General features: G+C 45.7%; 1 protein-coding gene across 2 annotated transcripts in view; it reads right to left on the bottom strand.

Annotated features, from left to right (window-relative positions):
- The window catches only part of IRF1 (interferon regulatory factor 1), an 11,625-nt gene extending 11,007 nt beyond the window's left edge, over positions 1-618 (bottom strand). The window contains exon 1 of one of the 2 annotated variants that reach the window (XM_053717192.1): positions 467-618. The gene's annotated coding sequence lies outside the window, so the exon portion shown is untranslated. The remainder of the gene's footprint in view (positions 1-466) is intronic. The other variant, XM_053717193.1, reaches the window with a different exon arrangement.
- Between the last annotated feature and the right edge of the window lie 7,164 nt (positions 619-7,782).

Genomic DNA, 7,782 nt, shown 5'->3' on the forward strand with positions numbered 1-7,782 from the left:
TATCCCTGATACACAGAGAGCGCAACTCCCTCGGACTCTGACTTGGCAATGTGTATCTTGCATGCGAGGTATTCCCCTCCCACTGACTCTTATTATAAACGTCTGATATTTTTTTTAGCTGAACTTCCTGCTTCATTCAGACTAAAAAATGCAATAGCTCTGCAATAATACTAAGTACAGTATAACTTTGTACAGCAAATAGCCTATCAAATTCTGTTTTCTTACATTAAGCAAAAAAAATAACTATAGCACTGTTTATTTTAAAAAGAAAAGAACAAAAAAATAATAATCACGAAATGCACGTTACAGATGTTCAACTGACTATTGCATGTTCAGGGAATATTATAGTTAAAGCTCCTTTGCATATTCCAGAATGAATGTTATGCATGCAATTGCATATGTATATAAGATTAAGAAAATATATTATTACTAATGATCCCTAAGTGAATGAAATGTTGCACCGTACCTTTAAGCTGCTGTTAAGTCCTGCAATTATACGACTGAAATAATGAAGCTGCTGGCTTGCAAAATCTTTAGGATTCAGAAGAGTCGGGAGGTTAAGTTTCTTGGAGAGTTGTACCTTAGAGCCACTCTTGGTAATGCTAGTTTATAGAGCGGGTTTCCCCAATTAATATATCAGGCCCGTCCCATCCTAGAGTCTGATGCCTCCTATTGGCCAGCCTGGCAATACTGCCTGAGACATCATTTCGGGGAAATCATGCTGTTGTACAGATAGCCTGCTGAAGGGGAAGTCCAAAGCCATAGCGCACCCTCCCTTCTCTATATGCATATTCATCTGACAGCTCTGTCATTACGCGGTGAGAAAAACAAGCAACAGTAGTCTGAAATGTACATGTGCTTCCGAGGATGTACAATAGAGGTGCAATCTGCAAAGGTTCTACATACATCTGACTAAGCTTTGGTGTGTTTATAAGGATATCATTTCTATAATATTGGTTCACTTATACTAAAAAGAAACAAGACTTTTTTAACTTTTTGGTGCTTTTATGTGTTTGTTTTTTGTGTGTGATAAATTATTGTAATAATTTCACTAGCATTAATATTATTATACTTGGTCTTAAAGGGACAGTATACTCCGAAATTAAAACTTCAAATTTACATTTGCATGATGTATTAAACTGTCATAAGTCTCATTCATCACTTTTTAAATAATTATTTTTTAGCCTATTAATTTGATCCCAAATCTTAGCCCCCTTGTATGTTAACTGTCCGCCTACCGCTTTGCCGCTTTTTTTTTATATTTTTAAGTAATGTCCATCCACCTATTGTAAAAATATCTGTCGCACTATGGACAAGATTTGATGACATCATTATTTCCTGGTTTCTTCTTTACACAGGTATGCGCATGCGCAACTTCCGACGTTCCCGTGAAGCGTTCGATGTTTAGAACATCAGGTATAAGAGAGCATGCATGCGCAGACGATTCTTGATAAGACGCAACAGCCGCTCTGTAGAGACATAAGCGTGAGCAAGCTTTAGTGGGAGGAAATGTGGGCGTGTACATATTTTGCATGTGGGGAAGAACAGAATTTCTCTATACCACCCATCTTAGATATGTCATCGAGGGGTTGGAAAACGAATGGCAATTAACGGTTGCAGACAAAAAAGTAAGATTAAATAAAACATCTAAATATGAATATTTATTGAAAATAAATAATGCGGTTTCAATGTAATGCTACCAATGAACATTGCCGAAGATTTTCTTAACTGTGAATTTACTGACCCTTTAAATAATTTTTTTTTTTTTTTTTTTTAAATGTGTACATATTCGTTCAGGGTGCACTATAACCTCAAGGCAACCAGCTAGGGTTGCATATATCATTGCTGACAGCAGGGGTGCTTCTAGATCAGGGTTATTCAATTAATTTTCCCATGACCCAGTGCCATGATACCACATACCTTTGCAACCCTATTCTTATGCTTGGTCTGAAAATTTCTGATGTAATATACATGAAACCCGGACAAATGCAAATTGTGGGGAGGGGTTAGTGACCCCACTTTTTGCATATTAGGGGCGTGGCTTAGTGAGCCATTGGCCAGTTTAAAAGTGGAAGCGGGAGCGGATACCAGTGAAGAAAAGAAGTTGCCCACTTACAATGGAAGAAATGCAGGCCATTCTCGGAATGGTCCAGGAGCTGCTTCAGTCCAGAGGCTTGGCTTAGCTACAGAGACGGCTGGCAGGACACCGCAAGGTCGACGGTGCAGGAGGTGAAGACACGGCGGGCGGCAGAGTCAATCCAGGCCGGTTCGGAGGTCCCGCCCACCAGAGAGGCTTAGTCCAACGGTCGGGAGAAGACGTGACTCTGGGAGCCGGAGGCAGATGCCGGAGAAGGTTCCTGGATCCGGAGGTCGTCCCAGCAAACGGCCGGTGCGGTTCGGCACCGTGGCAGAGTCGGTTGAGGGAAGCAGGAGTCGGCGTTCTGGGACCAGTTTCAGCAGCTTGCAGAAACAGGTGACGGCGCCAGCGGATGGAGGCCGGGAAGGTACATGTTTATCAGTCTTGGGGGTTCCGGGGGGATCTGGAGTGAGGGCCACATTTGAGGAGGCTATGGGCACGTTTGAGGAGTCTTCTGAGGAAGATATGGGCCTTATTAATTTGGCGGCAAGTCGGACCCAGGATGCGGCCTATGTAGGCCTTAGTGGTACTTTAAGCCTGGGCCGTTGAACGGCTTCTTTGGGCCTACCTGTATTTGCGGTTGGGGAGTAGCTTACGGCCTATGTAGGCCCCAGTGGAGGATTAATCGAAAGAGATGTGGCAGTCAATAGGAGCCAGGTCCCGGTTTTGGCCATTATGAGCCTAACTGGTAGTGATATGAGTCACCAGGCAACGGCTTGGTTTGAGCGTAGTGGGACTAGGCCGCAGGAGATGCATACGGCAATGGTAGTCCAAAGAGGCCAGTCTCCTGGGGCAGGAAATGTGTTAACTCAGACTGAGGTGAGGGATGTTAGTGAAGGGTGCTCAGTTAGAGGTAAGGGAGTTAGGGGCCGGTCTAATATGCGGAGGACATGTAGAAGAGGGGGTAGAGGAATTAGCAGTTTGAGTGGTAGTAGGTGCAGGGGACACATGGAAGTTGCCAGTAGGCAATCTAATGTTTGTTTCTCTTCAGATGTGGAGCCAGTGACCTTTCCGGTAGTGGAAAAGGAGCGATGATAATGTTGGTTTTCCTTCACATGCAGACGGTGATTCGATATGGGTCGAAAAGCACTATAGTGACTTTACTGATAAAGAGGATCTGCAGCCGTCAGCTTCTGGACCTGTGACGGTGGACCAGGTAGGGGACCTGGCTGCTTTGACGCAGCTGCTACGGGCATTGGTTCCTGAGGGGAGGGATGGGAGAGTTAGGGAGATGGGTGGTAGGCTTAGTGTTGAGAGTAGGTATAAGGAGTCTTTGGGTAGGGCTAATGCTGAGAGGGGCTCATGGGGGGATAGTTTGGGTGTTAGTGCTTCAGTGGAAGGTAAAAGGGGCTATGCATCCTCTCAGTCTCAGGTCCGGCACAGGGAAAGGAGAAGGCAGGAGAGCAGAAGCAGGATTCCAGTTTCACGGTGGCGGGTGAGATCCCGTTCACCCCTGGCTTATCATAAGAGGCAGGAAGCTGTCGTGTGAGGGAGAGGACCAGAAGGTCTAGATCCCCTGAGAGGAGGAGCCACAGAGACAAAGAAAGTACAAGTTGAAGGGACATTAGTCGGAGCGTCAGGAGAGCAGGAGTGAGGCAGTAGCTGGAATGGAGACTACAAAGGTTCCTCGTAAGACAGGTGAGAGTATAGTGGCTTGTTCAATGCCTAAAGAGAGTGTATCTGGGGACGTGAGGTGTGAGTCTGTTTTGAAAGGTTTGAAGGAGCTCGTTGCACAGTTGGAAGGTGGTCAGCAGAGTAGTGCGAGTTGCTGTCGGTTTGTCGGGTCCTGTAGGTGTTTGGGTATCTCAGAGCGTGGCATCTGGGACGGGGACCTTGGAACGGTCCAGTTCAGTGCTATCGGGTAATACAGGTGCCAGTGGGTTGGTGGTTAAAGTTTCTGAACAGGCTTTTAGGCGGCCATGTTTATGCTAGGTGGGTCCTTTGGGGATCCATTTGTCTAAGGAGGTTAAGGAGAAGATCTGGAGGCGTGAGTTTGTGGAAATATTTTCCCTGTTCCCTGTGGATCAGTTTATTGATATTAAAGAAGATTCTAAAGGGGATTCGGCTAAAAAAGAGGAGGAGGAGCGGAAGAAAAGATTTAGAAAGTTGCCTAAGATGCTGTCTAATTGGTCTAAAGCCTTTTGTATTTTGGCGAGTGTTGTTGTTCTGTTACTTGGATGAGGTAGCGTGGGGCCTGCCATACATATGGAGGCCTTGCTTGGTGTAAATATGATGAGCAGTTCCGGCAGCGTATGGCTGTATGTCCTGAAATGAGGTGGGATGACAGGGATATGGGGATATGGCTGGAGCTGATGACTCCTTTGAGATCTGGTCAGCCCTTTCAGGAGCAGGGGTCCCACTCCTGAATCTTCAGCAGTGGCCCTTAGAAAAGGGCTCTGCTTTTAATTCAATGAAGGTATGTGCAAGTCCGGATTGGCTTGTAAGTATAAACACGAGTGCTCCTATTGTGGTGGAATCCACTCTGGTTCCATGTGTTTCAAAAAAGCAAAATCGCTTGGTAAAGAGGAAGTGGCTCTTTTGAGCCAGGACTCCAGTGAGAATAGAAAGTATGGCTCCATGGTTAAGGCGTTACGGTAGGCGTAGGGGTAGGGCGGAGGATGCAGAGCTTCTTTTGTCTGGTTTCAGGTCAGGTTTCCGTATTCCTTTTATAGAGGGTGTTGGGGCGGGTTTTTCGGTTAATCTGAAATCTGGGTATGAATTTCCCAGGGTGGTGGCAGCTAAGCTCCAGAAGGAGGTTGCTTTGGGTAGGATGGCGGGTCCTTTCTGGGACCCTCCTATGCAAAACTTGCGGGTGTCACCATTGGGTGTGGTCCCCAAGAAGGTTCCAAATCAATTCAGGCTAATGCATCATTTGTCGTTTCCAAAAGGATCTTCGGTCAATGATGGGATTGATCCTGAAGTATCAGCGGTGAGGTATGCTTCATTCGATAAAGCTTTGGATTTGGTTAGGGAGGCTGGCCACGGTGCCTTGTTGGATAAGGTGGATATTGATTCTGCTTTTAGGCTCCTTCCTGTTCACCCTTCTTGTCACCATTTGCTGGGATGTTATTTTGATGGGTCATTCTTCGTGGATTTATGCTTGCCAATGGGCTGCTCCATTTCCTGTTCTTTCTTTGAAAAGTTCAGTTGCTTTGTGGAATGGGTGGCGAAGCAGCATTCTGGTTGGTTGCCCGTCATCCATTATTTGGATGATTTTTTGTTTGTAGGCCTGGCTGGCCAGGAAGTTTGTCAGTTTTTGATGGATTCTTTTTTCTCGGTGGCCAGAGATTTTGGTATTCCTGTTGCTGTTGAAAAGACTGAAGGCCCTTTTCCGGTGATCAGTTTTTTGGGCATATGTATCGATTCTGTTTGATGGAATGCAAGGTTGCCGGAGGTTAAGATCGTTGATTTGGTCCGTACTATTGATGGTGCTTTGGTGAGGAAGAAATTGTCTTTGAGGGAGATTCAGTCTCTGGTTGGGAAGTTGAATTTCGCTTGTAAGATAATCCCGGTTGGGAGAGTCTTCTGGAGAAGATTGTCTTTGGCTACTGTCTTTGGCTACTGTCTTTGGCTCTGCTTTTAATTCAATGAGGGTATGTGCAATTTCGGAACGGCTTGTAAGTATAAACACAAGTGCTCCTATTGTGGTAGAATCCACTCTGGTTCCAGGTGTTTCAAAAAAGCAAAATTGCTTGGTAAAGGGGAAGTGGCTCTTTCGAGCCAGGACTCCAGTGAGAATAGAAAGGATGGCTCCATGGTTAAGGCGTTACGGTAGGCATAGGGGTAGGGCGGAGGATGCAGAGCATCTTTAGTCTGGTTTCAGGTCAGGTTTCTGTATTCCTTTTATAGAGGTTGTTGGTTCAGCTTTTTCGGTTAATCTGAAATCTGCGTATGAATTTCCCAGGGTGGTGGCAGCTAAGCTCCAGAAGGAGGTTGCCTTGGGTAGGATGGCGGGTCCTTTCCGGGACCCTCCTTTGCAAAACTTGCGGTTGTCACCATTGGGTGTGGTCCCCAAGAAGGTTCAAAATCAATTCAGGCTAATCCATCATTTGACGTTTCCAAAAGGATCTTCGGTCAATGATGGCATTGATCCTGAAGTATCAGCGGTGAGGTATGCTTCATTCGATAAAGCTTCGGATTTGGTTTGGGAGGCTGGCCACAGTGCCTTGTTGGCTAAGGTGGATATTGAATCTGCTTTTAGGCTCCTTCCTGTTCACTCTTCTTGTCACCATTTGCTGGGATGTTATTTTAATGGGCCATTCTTCGGGGATTTATGCTTGCCAATGGGCTGCTCCATTTCCTGTTCTTTCTTAGAAAAGTTCAGTTGCTTTGTGGAATGGGTGGTGAAGCAGCATTCTGGTTGGTTGTCCGTCATCCATTATTTGGATGATTTTTTGTTTGTAGGCCCAGCTGGCCAGGAAGTTTTTCAGGTTTTGATGGATTCTTTTTTCTCGGTGGCCAAAGATTTTGGTATTCATGTTTTTGTTGAAAAGACTGAAGGCCCTTCTCTGGTGATCAGTTTTTTGGGCATATGTATCGATTCTATTTTGATGGAATGCAGGTTGCCGGAGGATAAGATCGTTGATTTGGTCCGTACTATTGATGGTGCTTTGGTGAGGAAGAAATTATCTTTGAGGGAGATTCAGTCTCTGGTTGGTAAGTTGAATTTCGCTTGTAAGATAATCCCGGTTGGGAGAGTCTTCTGTAGAAGATTGTCTTTGGCTACTGTTGGTGTAAAACTCCCTCATTTTAGGATCCACTTGTCTTCAGATTTGAAGGAGGATTTGAGAGTCTGGAGAGCCGTCTTGGTTGATTTTAAGGGTAGGTCTTTGATTCAGGCTCCTGAGGTCCCGAACCGGGAGTTGCATTTGTTTTACGGATGCGTCGGGGGTCCATGGTTTTGGGGCTTTATTCGGTCACAAATGGTGCGCAGGTTCCTGGCCTGAATCTTGGGCTGTTGCTGGTGTTACAAAAAATTTAGTCTTTTTGGAATTGTTCCCTTTGGTAGTGGCTGTCAAAGTGTGGGGTGATGGGTTTGGAGACAGAAAAGTGTTTTTTCATTCGGACAAAATGGGGTGGTTTGTGCCATTAACCGTTTGTCTAAGCCGGTTGTGGGTTTACTCAGAATGTTTGTTCTTGAATGTTTGAGACACATGTCTATTTTAGGGCTGTTCATGTGCCTGGGAAGGAGAATGTGGTGGCTGATGCTCTTTCTCGTTTTCAGTTGCAGCAGTTCCGGGATGTGGCACCGGAAGTGGAGAAGATCGGCACTCCTTGCCCGGACATGGCAGCTGAACTTCCTCGATTGCGGAGGTTAGCTGGTTCTATGGTTCAGCCTAAGATGGCTGCTTTATCCTTTTTGTTTAAGATCTTGGAGTGGGAATATTTGACAAAGAAAAAAAAGACAGATCAGGAAGGGAAAGGTTCTTGGATCAAGTTGTTGGAAATTGGGGGTGTGTGCTGCCTGGTCACGGCAGCTAATGATTTTTTGGAGGTTCGCAGGGGTTTGGGTGTTGGACCGTTTTTGTTGCATGAGGATGGGTCATCTTTGTCTCGTTTCCAGTTCGGGGCAGTGATGAAGAAAGCGCTTGCTGCAGTGGGTGTTGATGGGAGTGAGTTTGGCTGCCATTCCTTTAGGATAGGTG

Source organism: Bombina bombina, chromosome 6 (assembly GCF_027579735.1).
Source record: "Bombina bombina isolate aBomBom1 chromosome 6, aBomBom1.pri, whole genome shotgun sequence".
Classification (NCBI taxonomy): domain Eukaryota; kingdom Metazoa; phylum Chordata; class Amphibia; order Anura; family Bombinatoridae; genus Bombina; species Bombina bombina.